Raw genomic sequence first — 22,032 nt, 5'->3', positions numbered from 1 at the left:
ACACATCCGGTAGGAAAGCAGCTCGGTTAGCTCAGTGCTCGGACTATTTGGTACGAAAAGTTAAAGCTAATGCAGGTTTAAAAACATACAAGGCTCTAAAAGTTCCTGACAGGAATGCTGCTAAAAATTTAGAGGCCAAAAACAGAGCACGGAAATTGAAGTCAAGTTTTATAAAAAAATATTCTTGCTGCATAATGGATGACAAAACGTATGTTCTGGCAGATTTTTCGCAACTTCCAGGTCAAAAGTTTTATGTTGCTGATGCTCGAGGGAATGTTGAAGAAAAGTTTAGGACCCAAAAGCAGACAAAATTTCCCAGAAAGTTCTTGGTATGGCAAGCAATATGCAGTTGCGGCAAAAGAAGCCAATCATTTGTTACAACGGGGTCTATAAATACCGAAATTTACATCAAGGAATGTTTACAAAAAAATGCTGCTTCCATTCATAAGACTTCATAATGTGTCCACTTATTTTTGGCCTGACTTGGCATCCTGTCACTATGGTAAACAAGCCCTTGAGTGGTACAAGAACAATAATGTGGTATTTGTACCAAGAGAGGCAAATCCTCCAAACTGCCCAGAGCTAAGGCCAGTGGAGAGATATTGGGCTCTTGTTAAAAGAGAATTGAAGAGTACAAAAAAGGTGTCCAAAAGTGTGGTAGATTTTAAACGGAGATGGACTACATGTTCGAGCAAAGTGACAGAAAGCACTATAAAAACGTTAATGGAAGGGTTTCCGAAAAGGGTTCAAAATTTCATCACTAGTGATTAAAACTATAAAAATATTTTTTTTTTCTAAATTGTAATAATATTTTGAATCAAATAAAAAAAAAATAAAGCTGTAAGTTTAGTGGTTTCTTTTTTATAAACATATATGCATGTTAAGAATTTTTCGATCTCACTCCCTAAAACAGTCTCCTAAGAAGCCAGTTACCTATCGGAAGATGAAAACAGTTTTCATAAGAAAGACAGTGTTCATAAAATCCGTTATAAACGTTTGTCAGATCTTACAACGTTGTCAGTAAAATGTTTAAAAAAATGTATAAAAATCGTCTAAACTTACAATTTTTCTTTTGCAAAGTTGTCAGAAAAAGCATTGCCAAAAATATTGCAAGACAAAATTTATAAGTTGACAGTATTATTAGACATTTTCTGCACATTTTACTGCCAACGTTGTAAGATCTAACAACCGAGTATACAAAGCATAAGAAACACAACTTCCAGATGAAGACCAGGTTATGCTAGGTTATCACAAGTAACCGTTTTCGGCTTTACTTGGATCCATATTGATCCTCTTGTAAGAGTACTTGTAAGAAAAGAAAAAAGAGATAGGGAAAAGTGAAAGAAAAAACTGATACAGTAGCAAAGAGAAAAAGAGGATGAGAGTAAGATTCTTGAGAAAGAGAAAAACCAGACCAGCTGTCGTGGATGAGTGAGTATTGGATTCAAACTCATTTTGACATATTACTGACTTGCATAAGATGTTCTAATTGAATATTTGACAAGTCGGACAGATCATCAAAGTATGCCGATCCAAGTGTCCGAAATCAGGTCTCCGCCAAAGAAGTACAATCGCAGAGAAGGTAAGTAATAGTCACTTCTTCATCATCGCTTTGACAACTTCTACAGTAATCGTAGAGCGGGAGACCAATGCGTCTAGCATGGTTACCATATATACAGTGTCCAATGATAATAGATATCAGTGTACTTAGCTACGGTCGTTAAAGACCAAGTAGTTATTTTGGACCTGTGTTGATCCATTTGTGGCCAAAGCACTCTAGATGTTGAGCACGTGTGCTCATGCGACTATTTGTCGCAAGCAATGTAGAGGCAGTTTTCAGTGATCTGCCTCTAGATGAAAACAGAAAGACAATTTTTATCCAAATGCAGTCTTGTTAAGGAAGGCAGTTTCTTAACAGAATTTCTAAGAAAGAAAATTTTTACACAAAAACCGTCTGCCTAATAAAGGCGGTTTCCTAAGGAACATAAAAACAGTCTTCCTGAAAAACAGTTTCTGTACGGTGTTTCTAAAGAAGACAATTTCTACACAGTTTCTATACAAAAACCGCCTTTAAAAAAAATAATTGAAACATTCTGTTTACAGCAGCCTCTAGTGGGATACAATCCATACACGAAAATAGTGCCCTTCACAATTTCAATTTCTATAAGAAAATATTATTCTTAAAGAAGACAGTTTGAAATGAAAACAGTCATCCTAAGAAAGAAAATTTCCTTTTCAATTTAGATGAAAAGAGACTTTGATTGGAATACAGTTTCAAGGCTTAAATAGTCTTCCTAAGGGAGATTGCTTTGAGATTAAAACACTCTTCTTCATAAAGACAGTTTCTAGAAGAAATTACTCTTCTTCAGGAAGAGAGTTACTCTCCTTCAGGAAGTGAGTTTTCCCAGGATGATGGTTTATAGGAGAAGGTTCCTAGGTAAAAACTGTCTTCAAAAAATTCAGTTATTAGGCAAAAACTGACGAAAACTTACTTCCTAAGGAGAACAGTTTTTAAACGAAAGCAGTCATCTAAACGAAAACAGTTTCTAGTTGTAGGTCTCTAGTGTTCTTCAGGTAGACAGTTTCGAGATGAAAACAGTCTTCCTAAAGATGATGGTCACCTTCAGAAAGGCAATTTTTGATGAATACTGCATTCCTAGAGAGAACAGTTTCTTGATAAATACGGTCTCCTTCAGAAAGATAGTTTCTAGACGAAAACAGTCTCTTTAAGAAAAACAATTTTTAGTCGAAAAAAGTCTTCATAAACAAAAGCAATCGTCGTCAGAAAAACATTTTCTAGACGAAAACAATCTTTCTGAGGAAGATTGTTTCTAGTTTCTAGCTTCTAAGGATAAAATATTTAAATAAAAATTTAAAAATTTGAAAGAAATCTAAACGAAAGTTCTAGTAGCAACAAAATGTTTGATTCATAAAGACCTATGGTGGGGATTTCAGATTCGATCTATGACGACTATAACACTTTTACTTAATTGTGTTGAAATTTATTTTACATTTGTAAGTGTGAACATCTGTCTGTCTGTCAGTCAGACGTTTTTATTTATTTTGTTAACAAATGTTATTTGTCTTTTGAAAGAATTTAGGTTTTCTATCCAATTTTCTGTTTTTTAAAAAGCTTTTTTTTGGATGGTTTCGGTTTTTTAACGAGAAAGTGCAAACAAAGTACAAAAATCAATTTTGTGTAAAGAAAAAAAAATAGTTTTATTATAAGAAAAACAATTTTGTATATTAAAGAACTTAGAGGTAAAATCGTGTCAACGGACAGATAAGCTTTTATATCGGTTTATGTTCTTTTAACTAAATTCCCTTTCTCCAGAGATTTTTCTTTTCTAAATCTAACATTATTATGTTCTTGGTCCAATAGTTTAGTTATTTTCTGGTCGCTTTACCTACAACCTTATCATCATCATTCACATGCATGATTTTTGACAACCAATATAAAATATATAAAAAAAGTTTTTATGATTTCTATTTCATTGACATGTATGTAAGTTACTTATTCCCCAAAAAAAAACATGTAAATCAATATTTACACTTTTATTCACATACACATACATATATTACTTTATGTAAATGTGTCACATACATTCATATGAATATCTTTGTAAAACATCATCATAAATTTCATGCTCGAAGTAACAAAATAACGCTCTTTTGAACTGCTACACCCATACAGTCAACTGAAATTGTTTTTTTTATATGAATTTTTATGCTATATTTTCATACATACATAGTACTTTAATATTTTGTTAAAATATTCAAATAAATTTCATGCACAAATATTTTACACTCAAAAAGAAAGATATGAAAGTGAACAGAGAGTGAGAAAAAAAAATAAACAAATATACATTTTAAATAGAATTTTAAAATGTCATAAAGTTTAATAGATTTTATAGTAGTAAGAGGAAAAAAAAACCTAATAACTATGGTCATTGACAGTTAACACTATATATTTTTTTGTATTATATGTAGTTTTTAATAAAACTAAATGTGAAATTGTAGTTTTCATCTAAATTTATTAAAAAATTTATTTGCCACATCTAAATATTTTATGAATAAATACAAACGACTAGAAATAAATAAATTTTATAGAGAGTTTATAAAACGGTTATATATGTATGTAATAAACTTTCAGGATAATTTGGTGAAAAGAGGAAAAAAATATATAAAAAAGGATAATAATTTTGCGATAAAAGTAGCTGAATAACAAAATAGCTTAAAGCTTTTGTATTATGAAAATATCACATCAAAATAAATTAAAAAAAACTTTAAAATACTTTAAGTATCTGCTAAAAGTTTGTGGAAATTTATATTTTTGAAATTTTGTATCTCTATTTCAATCGCCTTCAGAATATCTTTAATTTAAGTTACATTTTGTTTAAATCTCTTAATTTTTATTTTTCCTAAAAAAAACTCTTAATTGCATTATAAAATCTGTTATACGCGGTTAGAAAATATATATTTCTTAAAATTTGTATATGTATTTTATTCCACTTCAAATTACCTCTCGTTTAAGTTACATTTTGTTAAAATCACTTAATTTTGATTTTTACTCCGATTTATTAAGAATGAGTTAAAACACTAGTTAACACTGGCAATATGGGTATCAAAATTTAGCATTTTGTAACTTATTTAAGAAATAAATATAAATTTTATAGAATTCCAAAATTTGTGGAAGAAATTTGTCAAATAACTCTATTTTTAATATGAAATACAAACTAACTAAAAATTTTATTATAAAATTTCATAAAAATTAGCAGAATTTATAAATTTCTGCAAGTTTTCATTTTAGTTTAATTGCACTTTGAATTATCTTTCATTTAAGCATAAGCATACATCATTGAAATCATTTAACTTCGATTTTTATTCCGATTTATTAAGAACGAGTTAACTCATTACTTAACACAGACAATATGGGTTTTAAAATTTAGCATTTGGTAACAACTTTCAGAAATGAATATAAAGTTTACAAAATTCCAAAATTTGTGGTGGATATTTTTAAAATATCTTTACTTTAGAAAATATTGTCGATTTTAGTAAAATTTAAAATTTTATTATAAAATCTCATATACTTAAATTATCAGAATTTATAAGTTTTTGCAAGTTTTGATCTTAGTTTAACTGCCCTTAAAATTATCTTTCATTTTAACTAAATATCATTGAAATCTCTCAATTTAGATTTTTACTCCGATTTATTAAGAACGAGTTAACTCATTAGTTAACACAAGCAATATGGGTTTTAAAATTTAATATTTTGTAACAACTTTTAGAAATTAATATAAATTTTGGAGATTTTCAAAATTTTTAAAACAAATTTATTAAAATGTTAATATTTTTAAAATTTTTTGTAAATTTTTTTAAAACTTATTTTATAAAATCTCTTATAAATCGGTATAAAATTTATATTTTGGAAATCCTTTAGCTCCATTTTAATCCACTTTAAATTATCTTTCATTTAAGATGCATTTCGTTGAAATTTATAAATTTTGATTTTTCAACCGATTCATTAAGAATACTATATTATTATAGGTAACATAAGAAATATGGGTATCAATGTTTAGCATTTTGTGAGTACTTTAAGAAATTAATATAAACCTTAAAGATTTCAAAAGTATGTAGTTGAAATTATGAAAAATTTATGTTTTGGCAGAAAACAACAGTAAAAAAATATATAAAATATATAAATAATAATCTAACTTTCCATAAAAATTTAAATTTTACTTAAAATTTTATAAAATTTGACATATTTTTTTTCGTTTTGTTTATTTATACTTCACTTTTATTTTCATGCATATTTTATACATGTGCGAATTGTTGGTGGAAGGCAAAAAAAAAAATAGGAAAACTCGTTGAAAATAAAACATTTTTTTTCCTATATTATTTATTTGAACAAACATTATTATTTAAAAATTTTATTTATTTTGATTTACTAGAGCATAACAATATTTTATGTAGGTGTGCGTAAATTTATACAGACACACACACACTTAAATGTAGGGGAATATGTGATTTTCATTTTTTTTTTTTTGGAACTGAATGACATAAACGTGTGTAATTTTTTCAAAAAAAAAAAAAAAAAAAAAAAAAAAAAAAAAAAAAAAAAAAAAAAAAACAAAAATAAATGTGTATGAAATATTTTATTTTGTAAAGAAACAATTTTGATGAGCCTGTTGACATAAACTTTAGTTTAGTGATTTAATGTGATATTTTTTTGTAGGAAATCTGCAAAAATTTAAATTTTTACTAAGATAGTGAGTAAAACTACTGATAAGAAGGCAACAGAGGAAATGAGTGAGAATAACTCCTCAAAATTAGTTGCTGCTACAAAACATTGTAGTAACAACCATATTTTTATTATTTAAAAATAAATTTCATTAAATTTTTTAACTTTGTTTTACATTTAACATTTATATTTCATTTAAATTACCTAAATCTTCTTTAATTGAATATTTAAACAATTTGTTTTCTGTTTATAATTTCTATTATTAATTATTTTAACAAAAGTTGTTTTTTTACAATTTATTTTTAATTAGACATTTCTAAAACACACACATCTTTTTTTTCTCATTTAAAACACAAAACACTTTTATCAATTTATGTTTTTTGTATATGTAACTAATTAAAATACACTCAAAAATTTTATACAATTATAACAAATCAACAGGTGTTTTTTTTTTTTTTTTTGAAAGAAATAAAAACTTAATTACGTCTTTAATTGTTAGCGTTTTAATTTAAGTTATTTAAACAGTATTTTTACGCCATTTTTTTTTTAAATAAAATTCTATGGTTTTTAAGGGTAATTGTCATGGAAATATTAAATAAATAAAGTGCATATATGTAAGTGTTAAATACAACAGAGATGGCAGTTATGCATTAATATTATGCAAATTTTTTTCATTATAGGAAAAATATTGCAAAACAATTTCATAAAATTCAAGAGTTTTAATAGTAAAACTCTTCATAAAGTCTTAATGAGTTTTTATTTTCGAAATTTTTTAACATAATTTCATTCTCCTTTAAATAAGCTTTAATTTGATATGTATTTCAATAAAATTGCTTAAATTTATTTTTGCTCCGATTTATTAGGAATATGCGAAATCTTTAGATAATATTATCAATATGGGTATCAAAATTTGGCCTTTTATATGTACTTTAAGAAACTAATATAAACCTTAATGGTTTTAGTAGGTTTAAGTAAATTTTTTTAAAATATTATTTAGAAATTGATTTTATTAAAGCTTTGAATTGCTGTAAATAGTAGAATGTTTATTATTATGAAAATATTTTTACATAACTATATTTTCTACAAAATTATCTTTCATTTGATATGAGTTTCAATAGAATCTCTAAAATTTATTTTTGCTCCGATTTATTAGGAATATACAAAATCTTTAGATAATATCATCAATATGGGCATCAAAATTTTGCATTGGTATGTAGTTTAAGAAACTAATATAAACCTTAAAGGTTTTAGTAGGTTTTAAAGCAAATTTTTTAAAAATATTATTTGGAAATTGATTTTATTAAAACTTTGTATAGCTTTAAATAGTAGAATGTTTATTGTTATTAGGACAAAATTTTTACATGTCTTTATTTTTTACAAAATTAGCTTTCATTTGATATGAGTTTCACTAAAATTTATTAACTTTATTTTTGCTCCGATTTATTAGGAATATACGAAATCTTTAGATAATATCATTAATATGGGTATCAAAATTTGGCATTTTGTATGTAGTTTAAGAAACTAATATAAACCTTAATGGTTTTATTAGTTTTTAGAGGAAATATATAAAAAGAAAGTTAAACAGAAAAATAATTAAAAAAAAAATGTATTGTCATATATAACAATAATTATTATTTTGAAATTCCCTTAAAGCAACTTCATTTACTTTTTAACCAGCTTTCATTTGACTTACGTTTTAATAAAATCTCTCAATTTTTAATATGAACCGATTTATAAGGAATATGCGAAATATTTGAATGATATTATCAATATGGGTATCAAAATTTAGCATTTTGTATGTACTTTAAGATACTTATATAAACCATAATGATTTTGATACTTCTTAGAGGAATTATGAGTTATTATTTTGACATTTATTCCTTTTTAATTTCCTTTTTAATTAACTTTAATTTTAGATACATTTTAATAAAATCTTTACACTTTAGATTTGCTCAGATTTATTAAGAATATACTAAATCTTAATATAATATAGTACTTTAAGAAATTGCTATAAATCTTAAGCTAACTCTGTAAACAAACAACTACACACGTATCGTTATATTCACAAAATGCATTTAAAATCAATGTCAGTTGAATACCTCCCATATAGCGCTGTTACTAAATGATTTAATTTTTAGAATTTTGTATTTAAATAACTGATTTGAAGTATCACATTAATTTGCAAAATCACGCAAAGTTTGAAAAACTATTAAAATTGTTTTCGGTACGTTTTTGTTTTGTTTCGAAAAACAATCGAGTAATTTAATTAAATATTTTTGTTTTTAGTAAAACGTACACTTAGCTAAATACACTACGATATGCAAAGTAAACAATTGAAAATTTAAGCTGAGATTAGTCAGTTTTTGAGAAAAAAAGAAACTCTATTATATGTCATAAATATGCTTGTATTTTCTACTACATAGATATTAATATTAGGGTAACTGTTTTAGGATGAAATTTTTACAAATTTCAAGGAAATCTATTTGGTTTATTTTGAAAGTTTAAGTCATAATTGCTCCTACTTTAGATTGATAATTTGCTGGCTAGTTCAAGTAACTTAATCCAAACGTTTAGCCAATTAACCTCCCTAATCTTAACTTCCCACACAAACTTTTTGAGATCTTTGCCGACATAATTTCATTTAAAACAATGCATTTTTTGTCAGTGTATTGATGTTTTTAAAACTGCTAATTTAAGCATTTTTCAAAATTCAAGGTAAGTGAATGAGTCCAAAGAACCAAAAAACACCTTTATGACACTTTACTTTCAAAGAGAGAAACAGAGAGAATTGCAAAGAAATTGCAGACAGAGCAAGAGAGCATGTCAGTGTAAATATTGAATTACATTAAAATAAACTTCAGTTTTAAATGACGTGTGTTTATTGAAATTTAATTATAGCCCTATGAAGAGTACAGAAAAATAAACAATTAAAACAAAAATAAATTAAAAAAAATATATATAGTGTCATAAAAATCAGTCACGAATACAGGAATTTGAAACTATACGTGGTATCTGCTTTTTGGATTTATAGGAAAAAAAAATAACTTTAATTAAATAATAACTATTAAATTGTTATTAAATAATTAAAACGAAAACATACCAACAAATATTTAGTACACTTAGAATAATTATTATAAATAGTAGATATTCCAAATGGTATCATTTTGAAAATATTTCAGTTTTCTTTGTCATTCTGTTAAGTAATTTTCATTACGTACAAAAGTCACGGTTTCACCTTTCAAATTTGAATTTATATTTTAAACAGGATTTTTTTGTTTAAATTAAATCGATATTTATTGAAACAATTTATTGCGTTAATTTTATAAAAAAAAACACATTGTACTTTGAATTTAAGTACATTTATATTTTATATTGCAGTGAATAAGTACTAAAACAGAATGAAAACTAAAAAAATTAAAAAAAAAAAATTGTGAAATACATAATAATTTCCTAATTTGACCTTTTAAAGTGCCAAACGTAATAAAATTTTAAGAAATTCAAATAAACAGTAACATGCCTCAAATCATGTATCATAGATTTGTGAATCGGAAAGCTTTTCTATATACATATATAGATCTTTACATTAATTTCTTATCATGAGCAATTATTGCCCTGTTAGTCTACGATCAACTACTATTATACAAAAGTTTTTGCTATTTTGCTGAGTTTCTAATCATAGCAACATGTTGATCTTAAAATGTTTGCAAACATTTTTTATAGACAAAGTTCAAAGGTAGAATTCTAAAGTTTTACACGAAAAAGAGTCCATGTGGTGATTATGCATCAATAAGGACATTTTTCTATAAAAAACATTTTTAATTTTTTAATATTTCTTAGCAACATGTTGCTTAAATACTAGATGTTTTTTTTCAAAGTAAATAATTAGTATTTTTTTAAATTAAATAAGTTTAAACTTGTTATATTAAAACTTATTTTTTCAATAAAACCCATTATATTTTAATATAAAATTTCCTAGCAACATGTTGCTTAAGTCAAATTTATTAGTGTATTTTTTAATGTTTTTTTTTTATAAAATTTAAACATATGTTAAATCTGATTGTTTCAAATAAAACTTGCAAGACTTTGATACAAATATTACCTTAGCAACATGTTGCTTATCTAATTTTTGTATGAAAAATTAGAACCGAACTAGAACTGAACTAGAACTGAACTAGAACTGAACTAGAACTGAACTGAACTGAACTAGAACTGAACTGAACTAGAACTGAACTAGAACTGAACTAGAACTGAACTAGAACTGAATTAGAACTGAACTAGAACTGAACTAGAACTGAACTAGAACTGAACTAGAACTGAACTAGAACTGAACTAGAACTGAACTAGAACTGAACTAGAACTGAACTAGAACTGAACTAGAACTGAACAGAACTGAACTAGTATGTATGTTGCTCACAAAATTTTCTTATATTAATGTATCTCAATTTAAGCATTTTTTAGTATCTTTGTTGAAATATTATTGTATAGACATTAAGGCGTACACCCTCTATTTAAAACACTTGTTTAATATGTTATTTGTAAAAACTTATTTTAACATGTTTTTAAAATCTTTCATAAACCCGTGAAATAGATTTCTTGACACTGACATGAAACAATTTTAAATATTCTCACGCCAACTTTTTTTTCATTTAAACACTTGAAACTAATAGATTTGAATGTTAAATAAAACAATTAACTTTTACGCGATGTCTAAGATAATGTGACATAATCTTTTATTCGGTTTAAGTTTTGGCAGTAAACATTTTATCACTTTTTTATGTAAGAATTGTTTTCGCTTAATTGAGTGCACTCCTTTAAAGTTCTTATTTACACATGTATTTGATATGAATTTTTAATATTTTTTTTTTATTATTTTCTTATATAGAATTTTTTCTTAATAGTATTTATTATTTTTTGTTGTTTAAATTCTAAACACACACTCCCACTATCAATGTGACAATATACATATATTTTTCTTTTTTAGCGTTGTTTTTTCTGAGTGTATATTTAATTAATTTATTTTTTCACAGGTATTAATGGCAAAAAAGGTTTCATTGTTTATTGCACAAATATTTATTTTCGTTTAGCGTAAATTAGGCGAATTAAACATAAAACTGCTGACAACCGCAAAATTTTGTATTTGCAAAACCTTGGAGTTTAGGTAATTTTTTTCTCTTTAAGTTATATAAAAACTAAATAGAGATAATAATTGGCGGCTTTTTTATAAACTATAAAATAATAACACTTTTAAAGAAATACAATTTTATTTTTAAATTTTATACATTTTTCTCAATTTTCATTTAATTTAATTTTATTTAAACACAGCTTTTATAATTAATTTTGTTTAACCATTAATTAATTTTTCAAACTACCGCTTTATTTAACTTTCTAAGTACTTTTTTTATTTCTCCGTTAATTTGAAACTAAAGTACAAGTAGGCTCAATTTTTTGTAAGCGTTGTTATGGCTTGCAAATATTTTTCACCGTGTTTGGTCCGTCAAAGTTTATTTTTCGAATTTTATGCTTTAAACCGTGACTTTAAAGTACAATGGAAAAATAAACTAAATAAAATTTAAACAAATTATAAAAGTATATAAATGTAAAAAAAAACAATTAAAACAAACATTGACTGCAATCGTTCATTTCACTAAAAAGAGAGACTAAATGAAACAGAAATTTCAAAATAAAAAAGATCGAACGAAGAACACAACAAACGATCGACAACACGGACAACAAGTGACGATTTCAATTTCAGGTAATAACTAACAGATACAAAATATATTTTTGTATCTAATACCCTCCGCCTTCGAAATTCAGTCGAACAGTCAGTACTTCACTCTTGACACTGACATGAAACAATTTTAAATATTCTCACGCCAACTTTTTTTTCATTTAAACACTTGAAACTAATAGATTTGAATGTTAAATAAAACAATTAACTTTTACGCGATGTCTAAGATAATGTGACATAATCTTTTATTCGGTTTAAGTTTTGGCAGTAAACATTTTATCACTTTTTTATGTAAGAATTGTTTTCGCTTAATTGAGTGCACTCCTTTAAAGTTCTTATTTACACATGTATTTGATATGAATTTTTAATATTTTTTTTTTATTATTTTCTTATATAGAATTTTTTCTTAATAGTATTTATTATTTTTTGTTGTTTAAATTCTAAACACACACTCCCACTATCAATGTGACAATATACATATATTTTTCTTTTTTAGCGTTGTTTTTTCTGAGTGTAATATTTAATTAATTTATTTTTTCACAGGTATTAATGGCAAAAAAGGTTTCATTGTTTATTGCACAAATATTTATTTTCGTTTAGCGTAAATTAGGCGAATTAAACATAAAACTGCTGACAACCGCAAAATTTTGTATTTGCAAAACCTTGGAGTTTAGGTAATTTTTTTCTCTTTAAGTTATATAAAAACTAAATAGAGATAATAATTGGCGGCTTTTTTATAAACTATAAAATAATAACACTTTTAAAGAAATACAATTTTATTTTTAAATTTTATACATTTTTCTCAATTTTCATTTAATTTAATTTTATTTAAACACAGCTTTTATAATTAATTTTGTTTAACCATTAATTAATTTTTCAAACTACCGCTTTATTTAACTTTCTAAGTACTTTTTTTATTTCTCCGTTAATTTGAAACTAAAGTACAAGTAGGCTCAATTTTTTGTAAGCGTTGTTATGGCTTGCAAATATTTTTCACCGTGTTTGGTCCGTCAAAGTTTATTTTTCGAATTTTATGCTTTAAACCGTGACTTTAAAGTACAATGGAAAAATAAACTAAATAAAATTTAAACAAATTATAAAAGTATATAAATGTAAAAAAAAACAATTAAAACAAACATTGACTGCAATCGTTCATTTCACTAAAAAGAGAGACTAAATGAAACAGAAATTTCAAAATAAAAAAGATCGAACGAAGAACACAACAAACGATCGACAACACGGACAACAAGTGACGATTTCAATTTCAGGTAATAACTAACAGATACAAAATATATTTTTGTATCTAATACCCTCCGCCTTCGAAATTCAGTCGAACAGTCAGTACTTCACACAAAAATAATAATAAATAAATAAATACTCAACAATAACAACAACTACAATACACTAAAAAAACAATACAAGTGAACGACAGAAAATAATGAAAAAAACCCAAAGCATACATTAAACTGAGAGCCAGAGCACAGCGGAGCGGGCCATGACAACCAAATGTGAGAATAAGCTTTACACGTTTTTTTAGTATTTTGTCGTATTTAAATGTTTTTCCAATGTATTCTTATACACCGTTTCCCAGGGGAAAGGGATTAACTCAGAGTGAACTAAGGCCTGAATTTCAAACCCGCATTCCAGTGACTACTTTTTAGAACTTTAGAACGGAACCAGATTTGAACTAGAACTGCACTAGAACTGAACTAGAACTGGACTAGAACTGGACTAGAACTGAACTAGAACTGAACTTGAACTGAACTAGAACTGAACTAGAACTGAACTAGAACTAAACTAGAAATGAACTAGAAATGAACTAGAACTAAACTAGAACTGAACTAGAACTGAACTAGAACTGAACTAGAACTGAACTAGAACTGAACTAGAACTGAACTAGAACTGAACTAGAACTGAACTAGAACTGAACTAGAACTAAACTAGAACTAAACTAGAACTAAACTAGAACTAAACTAGAACTGAACTAGAACTAAACTAGAAATGAACTAGAAATGAACTAGAACTAAACTAGAACTGAACTAGAATTGAACTAGAACTGAACTAGAACTGAACTAGAACTAAACTAGAACTGAACTAGAACTGAACTAGAACTGAACTAGAACTGAACTAGAACAGAACTAGAACTGAACTAGAACTGAACTAGAACAGAACTAGAACAGAACTAGAACTGAACTAGAACAGAACTAGAACTGAACTAGAACTGAACTAGAACTGAACTAGAACTGAACTAGAACTGAACTAGAACTGAACTAGAACTGAACTAGAACTGAACTAGAACTGAACTAGAACTGAACTAGAACTGAACTAGAACTGAACTAGAACTGAACTAGAACTGAACTAGAACTGAACTAGAACTGAACTAGAACTGAACTAGAACTGAACTAGAACTGAACTAGAACTGAACTAGAACTGAACTAGAACTGAACTAGAACTGAACTAGAACTGAACTAGAACTGAACTAGAACTGAACTAGAACTGAACTAGAACTGAACTAGAACTGAACTAGAACTGAACTAGAACTGAACTAGAACTGAACTAGAACTGAACTAGAACAGAACTAGAACTGAACTAGAACTGAACTAGAACTGAACTTGAACTGAACTAGTGAATAGTGTGTACTTAACTTTAAAGGATTTCGCCGTTGACCCAACAAAAATAAAACGAAGTACCTCCAAAAGAATAGCATTTATTACCACACTCTTTTATCTTCTGTGGAGATGAAGTTTATTGATGACCAAACAAGCGAAAGACATCCAAGTTTTTTTTTTTTTTTTAATTGAAGGAATACTTTTTGTACTGAAATTTGTTCCTTAGAATGACTTCAGATGTAGTAAATTTGGTACCAAATAAAAAGAACACCCCTCCTATGACAAGCCTGTGTTAAAATCATAATTTCCTCAGGTCTTTTTCAGTACTTCCATGAAGTAAATTCTACTTGTTGTTCGCTTCTTTAGAAGTTCTTTTTTTGCTGGGTAAGTGTAACTTATAATTTACGGAAATTTGCTAAAAATTTTACAAATTTACAATTTTATTTATTCTCCGAAATGGTGTTAAACATATTTAATTGTATTTAATTTTTCTTCTTAAACAAAAGAAAATAAATAAAAAAATTAAATAAAAATGTATTGAGTTATTTTGTCGTTTTTGTTTTTATATCTTTCTATTTTCGCCCGTTGACGAATGACATACTGAAAAATAAAGTACTTGTTGAACAAATGTGACGTTTAACTAAAGGTTGTCAGTAGAGAGAGCATAAGTTCTATAAAATGTAGTTGTTGTAGATTTGGTTCAATACCTACGAAATTCATTAAAATGGATAGAAATAAGAAAAAAACACAACAGAATTGTGTCAAATTTTTTTAAATGAAGACATTAAATACACATTGAGGTAGATTATAATCATGATGATGATAATAATGATCTTCATTATCATTATTATCTAAGTGACAAATAGATCTTTATGCTTTTTTAAATTATTTTGTGGATATAGTTTCTATATATAATTCTGGTGATGTTATTTTAAAAATTATTTAAAAAAAGTAAACAAATTTAGTTTTTTTATTTGTTTAAACAATTTAATGTTTAATATTCCTAGTAGTGAATGACTTTGACAGACATCACTTGTTATTTTAGTTTTTGAATTTTTAATTTTTTTATGTATTTTTAACGGTAATTCTTTTTGTTGTTAAAACAATTTTAAATTTTACATGTTTAAATTTGCATTAATTGTTTAAGTGTTTTGTATTTTAGTTTTTTCTATATTTTTTTCAGAAATAGGTCACAAGTTATTTATTTGTATTTATTTAGTTATTTTGTGTAATTGTTTAAGTTAATGTTCAAATTAATAGCTTTAATATTTGTGTTAATAATTTTCTAAATTATAACCTTCATTATTGAAAACTTGATCTAATTTCAAAATTATTTCAAAATTTTGTTATTTAAATAAATTTATTAATAATAAATACTTGAACAGTTGTATTTGGTATGATTAATTTAAAATTTTAACAAATAGACAGTCATCATGAAATTGAAATCGATTCTGAGCCGAACTAGAACTGAAATTTTGACACACAGACAGACATCATTAAATTAAATTCGATTCTGAGTCGATAGATGTTTTAACTAAAACAATAAAGGTAGAATGGTTCTTTGAATCATATATTTTTGATAAATAGTAAATTTGTTAAAAAAAAGTTTGAAAATAATTACAATTCCCTATTAGATTCGACCTTATTGAAAAATCTGTTCCAATACCTTTTGGGCGGGTTTCTTACTAATCAGTTAATCTAGGTTTTACTTGATGTTAGATTAAACTCGGATCAAATGTAGACGATTTTTAAACGACAATTGTGTTTTTCAGTTATGGATCTAGGATCAGTTAACTTAGTTAGTATTGCCAACTTTTCAGTAAAAAACGTAAACAATGAACAGCTGATATTTGCAAATATTACTTTTGTAAAATGTAAAATTTTAGAAAAAATATAAATAAACATTTAAAACAATAATAATATCGATAAAAGAAATCAGAAAATCACAATTTACTTAAAATATTTAGTTTTAGTTTTAGATTACTGAAAAACTAGAAAAATATATTAAACCAGGTTTAACTAAAGAATGAAGATTATCTTTAACAGAAAAACTCGCCCTTAGGCACTTAAATATTACAAAAGAAGAAGAAAAAAACACAACTCTCCCAAATTAATACAATTAAAATGTATTTTTTACTTGCATTGTACATTTAAATGGCGCCTAAATGTTCAATATTTATATTTATTTTTAGCCACAATACAATAAATTACATACAATTCGTAAATGCTATTCAATAAAATTTTTATCTTTAGAAAAAAAAAACAAAATTAAAATTCTCTTCAGTCAAGAATTTGTGCTATTCTTTGTGTAAACTGGCAAAAACATATGCCCTTTTTTGAAATAGCTTACAAAAAATAAAATAAAAATAAATTAAGATAAAAAAGCAATATAAATATAAATTTCTTTTCAAAATTCAAATAAATAAAAATCACTTTTTTTTAAATATTCAATATTCAAGCCAAATAACCAACACGCACACACTCACACATCCACAGGAAGAACGCCCCTAATTAAGAGAGGAAGAAGCCATAATTTCAATATATATATTTTTTCGTTTGTATGGCCAGGGCGCTTGATTCCGCTATTTGAGGGGATATTGTTCAAGTGTCTCACACACATAAAAATCAATCGTTTTAAATAAATTTCAAAGAAATTTTTTTATGTTTATTTGTATGTGTTTATTATGATAATTGAAAAGAAAAATTAAAATTCTGATTGAGCATTTGTTATTTTGGTTGTTTGTTGTTTTTGGTTGGTATCTTGTTTCTGATACTTGTTGAAAAATATTGTTGTCTCAATTTTGTAAAAAAAAGTACAAAAGAATATCGTATTTCAGCAAACTAATTCGCTTTTGAACTTTTGTATACACAACTTTGAACTTTTAATAATGCCCAGACTGGATTGCAGAGGCTTCAATCCCTTCTCTGGTTTATTTGTCCGCTCAACTTTTCGTTTTTTAATAACTCTTAATTTATAAGTGTATAGATCAGCGGTCGGCACAATGAGTAATCTCTGAGACCATTTCCCAAACAATAATAATATTTTTCACCTAAAAGGATAGACCATATGGTAGTGTATACAATAGACCATAGTATAGTCTGTAGAATATACAATACTATAGTCTGTAGAATGGACCATACTATGGTTTATAGAATAGACCATAATACGGTCTCTTCTTCAGATCATAATATAGCCTATTCTATAAACCATAAAACGGTCTATTCTATAGACCATAAAATAATCTATTCTATAAACCATAATATAGTTTATTCTATAAACCATAATATGGTTTATTCTACAGACCATAATATGCTCTATTCTATAGACCATAATATGCTCTATTCTATAGACCATAATATGCTCTATTCTATAGACCATAATATGCTCTATTCTATAGACCATAATATGCTCTATTCTATAGACCATAATATGCTCTATTCTATAGACCATAATATGCTCTATTCTATAGACCATAATATGCTCTATTCTATAGACCATAATATGCTCTATTCTATAGACCATAATATGCTCTATTCTATAGACCATAATATGCTCTATTCTATAGACCATAATATGCTCTGTTCTATAGACCATAATATGCTCTGTTCTATAGACCATAATATGCTCTATTCTATAGACCATAATATGCTCTATTCTATAGACCATAATATGCTTTATTCTATAGACCATAATATGCTCTATTCTATAGACCATAATATGCCCTATTCTATAGACCATAATATGCTCTATTCTATAGATCATAATATGTTCTATTCTATAGACCATAATATGCTATATTCTATAGACCATAATATCGATTATTCAATAGACCATAATATGCTCTATTCTATAGACCATAATATGATCTATTATGTAGACCATAATATAGTATATTCTATAGACTATAATATGGCCTATTTTGTAGACCATAATATAGTCTATTCTATAGGCTATATATTCCATATACCAAGATATGGAATATATAGTGTATAGAATAGACCATAAACCATTTATAAACCATTTAACATTTGGCTTCTAGTACCTACGACTACCGATCACTGTTTCATTTAACAGATAGCAAATACAATTTGTGTATATGTATTCTCTCCCGTATGTGTAGCTCTGCTGGATTTACTCGTATTTCATTAAATATGCGTGTCACATTTTTCTTAATAATTTGTACGTTCCTCTTGATTATTGATCGTAGTGTGGTAGTGGATAAATGTGGTTGTTATTATTATTGCATTGTTCCTATAAACACATTTTATTATAATAAGTCAGTATTGTGTGTTTTTATTATAATAAGTCAGTATTGTGTGTTTTTACGGTCTTTTTTTAATTTCATTTCATTTGTTTATTTATCGTTTACTTTATTTTAGTTAAAATGTAATTCCAATAATTATGACGATCAGCCAAAAAATGCTTTAACATGAGTATGTATTCGTATTTTTAGTGTAGTGTTTTCAACGCACCTTTTTTTCTGACGCACCCAGTATTTTGGGTTGTAGTTTTAGTTAAAAAAAATAAAAAAATAATTTTGGGTTAAAGTGTAAGAATAATACTCTACAGAGAGCGTAAGAAAATCAAGAAACTAATATCTTTAAAGTAAACTACATGTCACCAGGTATCTAATAGGTAAAATTATTTAAATTGCTCGCAAAAATCAGATTGTAAAAAATAGTATCTTCTGAAACATATAAAACCCTAATCGCATTTATGTCAAAAAATAACTTTTATGTCTATAATTGTTTTAAATGCATACATATGTATGTTTAAAAAAACACGCACAATTTTTATACAGATTTTTTCAATAATATTTTCTTTGTTATTAAAAACCACATTTGTTCATAATTTTTTTTTATTTTTATTGTAATCTTTTACAACTTTCCAATTACTCACAACAACTTAATATTTTTTTTTCTCCCTGATTGTTAAAATTATACGTCTGTATAGATAAACTAGCGTGTGATTTTCCCCCAAGAGTTTAAGGTCTTGTGACTTTTTCTACTATTGACTAACTAAATGACAGACCTACTGCCTAACTGACTGATGTTTTCTTTAACTTGTCTACGTATTTAGTTGCTTCATTATGAATTTAATTTTAATAATAATGCATTTTGTTGAGAAAATTAATTTTTTTTGTAATACGCTTTTTTTCGTTCACTGTATCTTTAAAGTAATTTTTTTATTTTTTATTTTCAATTAAGCGAGAGTGAAATAATCAACTTAATTTAGTTGTTTATTAATTTAATCACTTATTGTTATTAAGTTGTTATTAAAGTAAAGTATTTATATAGTAGGATTATTTAAATGTGTTTGAATGCATTTTTTAGTATGACCATTAACTTTTGGATTATGGAATATTGTTCGAGTTATTTAAATGATTCGAATGCTAATTTCATACGAATGCTGGGAGTTTTTAAATGAATTTTTAAAGTAATATAATAACATAGTCTAGTCTATAGTCTAGGCTAAAGTCTATTATATAGTCTAATCTATAGTCAAGTCTATAGTCTAGTCTATAGTCTAGTCTATAGTCTAGTCTATAGTCTAGTCTATAGTCTAGTCTATAGTCTAGTCTATAGTCTAGTCTATAGTCTAGTCTATAGTCTAGTCTATAGTCTAGTCTATAGTCTAGTCTATAGTCTAGTCTATAGTCTAGTCTATAGTCCAGTCTATAGTCTAGTCTATAGTCTAGTCTATGGTCTAATCTATAGTCTAGTCTATAGTCTAGTCTATAGTCTAGTCTATAGTCTAGTCTATAGTCTAGTCTATAGTCTAGTCTATAGTCTAGTCTATAGTCTAGTCTATAGTCTAGTCTCTATAGTCTAGTCTATAGTCTAGTCTATAGTCTAGTCTATAGTCTAGTCTATAGTCTAGTCTATAGTCTAGTCTATAGTCTAGTCTATAGTCTAGTCTATAGTCTAGTCTATAGTCTAGTCTATAGTCTAGTCTATAGTCTAGTCTATAGTCTAGTCTATAGTCTAGTCTATAGTCTAGTCTATAGTCTAGTCTATAGTCTAGTCTATAGTCTAGTCTATAGTCTAGTCTATAGTCTAGTCTATAGTCTAGTCTATAGTCTAGTCTATAGTCTAGTCTATAGTCTAGTCTATAGTCTAGTCTATAGTCTAGTCTATAGTCTAGTCTATAGTCTAGTCTATAGTCTAGTCTATAGTCTAGTCTATAGTCTAGTCTATAGTCTAGTCTATAGTCTAGTCTATAGTCTAGTCTATAGTCTAGTCTATAGTCTAGTCTATAGTCTAGTCTATAGTCTAGTCTATAGTCTAGTCTATAGTCTAGTCTATAGTCTAGTCTATAGTCTAGTCTATAGTCTAGTCTATAGTCTAGTCTATAGTCTAGTCTATAGTCTAGTCTATAGTCTAGTCTATAGTCTAGTCTATAGTCTAGTCTATAGTCTAGTCTATAGTCTAGTCTATAGTCTAGTCTATAGTCTAGTCTATAGTCTAGTCTATAGTCTAGTCTATAGTCTAGTCTATAGTCTAGTCTATAGTCTAGTCTATAGTCTAGTCTATAGTCTAGTCTATAGTCTAGTCTATAGTCTAGTCTATAGTCTAGTCTATAGTCTAGTCTATAGTCTAGTCTATAGTCTAGTCTATAGTCTAGTCTATAGTCTAGTCTATAGTCTAGTCTATAGTCTAGTCTATAGTCTAGTCTATAGTCTAGTCTATAGTCTAGTCTATAGTCTAGTCTATAGTCTAGTCTATAGTCTAGTCTATAGTCTAGTCTATAGTCTAGTCTATAGTCTAGTCTATAGTCTAGTCTATAGTCTAGTCTATAGTCTAGTCTATAGTCTAGTCTATTGTCTAGTCTATAGTCTAGTCTATAGTCTAGTCTATAGTCTAGTCTATAGTCTAGTCTATAGTCTAGTCTATAGTCTAGTCTATAGTCTAGTCTATAGTCTAGTCTATAGTCTAGTCTATAGTCTAGTCTATAGTCTAGTCTATAGTCTAGTCTATAGTCTAGTCTATAGTCTAGTCTATAGTCTAGTCTATAGTCTAGTCTATAGTCTAGTCTATAGTCTAGTCTATAGTCTAGTCTATAGTCTAGTCTAGTCTATAGTCTAGTCTATAGTCTAGTCTATAGTCTAGTCTATAGTCTAGTCTATAGTCTAGTCTATAGTCTAGTCTATAGTCTAGTCTATAGTCTAGTCTATAGTCTAGTCTATAGTCTAGTCTACAGTCTAGTCTATAGTCTAGTCTATAGTCTAGTCTATAGTCTAGTCTATAGTCTAGTCTATAGTCTAGTCTATAGTCTAGTCTATAGTCTAGTCTATAGTCTAGTCTATAGTCTAGTCTATAGTCTAGTCTATAGTCTAGTCTATAGTCTAGTCTATAGTCTAGTCTATAGTCTAGTCTATAGTCTAGTCTATAGTCTAGTCTATAGTCTAGTCTATAGTCTAGTCTATAGTCTAGTCTATAGTCTAGTCTATAGT

The 22,032-nt window shown here is 26.8% G+C and overlaps 1 protein-coding gene across 4 annotated transcripts in view; it reads right to left on the bottom strand.

Annotated features, from left to right (window-relative positions):
• LOC111679700 (CUGBP Elav-like family member 1) overlaps window positions 1-22,032 on the bottom strand; it is a 136,737-nt gene that overhangs the window by 70,797 nt on the left and 43,908 nt on the right. The window contains exon 1 of one of the 4 annotated variants that reach the window (XM_046947630.1): window positions 11,611-12,015. The exons of 1 other annotated variant lie outside the window; for it this stretch is intronic. The gene's annotated coding sequence lies outside the window, so the exon portion shown is untranslated. Of the gene's footprint in view, window positions 1-11,610; window positions 12,016-22,032 lie in introns of those variants that run through there. 2 more of the 4 variants (XM_046947637.1, XM_046947643.1) reach the window with 2 other exon arrangements.

This window comes from Lucilia cuprina, chromosome 2 (assembly GCF_022045245.1).
Source record: "Lucilia cuprina isolate Lc7/37 chromosome 2, ASM2204524v1, whole genome shotgun sequence".
Lineage (NCBI taxonomy): Eukaryota > Metazoa > Arthropoda > Insecta > Diptera > Calliphoridae > Lucilia > Lucilia cuprina.
Note: the sequence above shows the minus strand (reverse complement) of the source record. Positions and strands in the feature narration are given on the sequence as shown.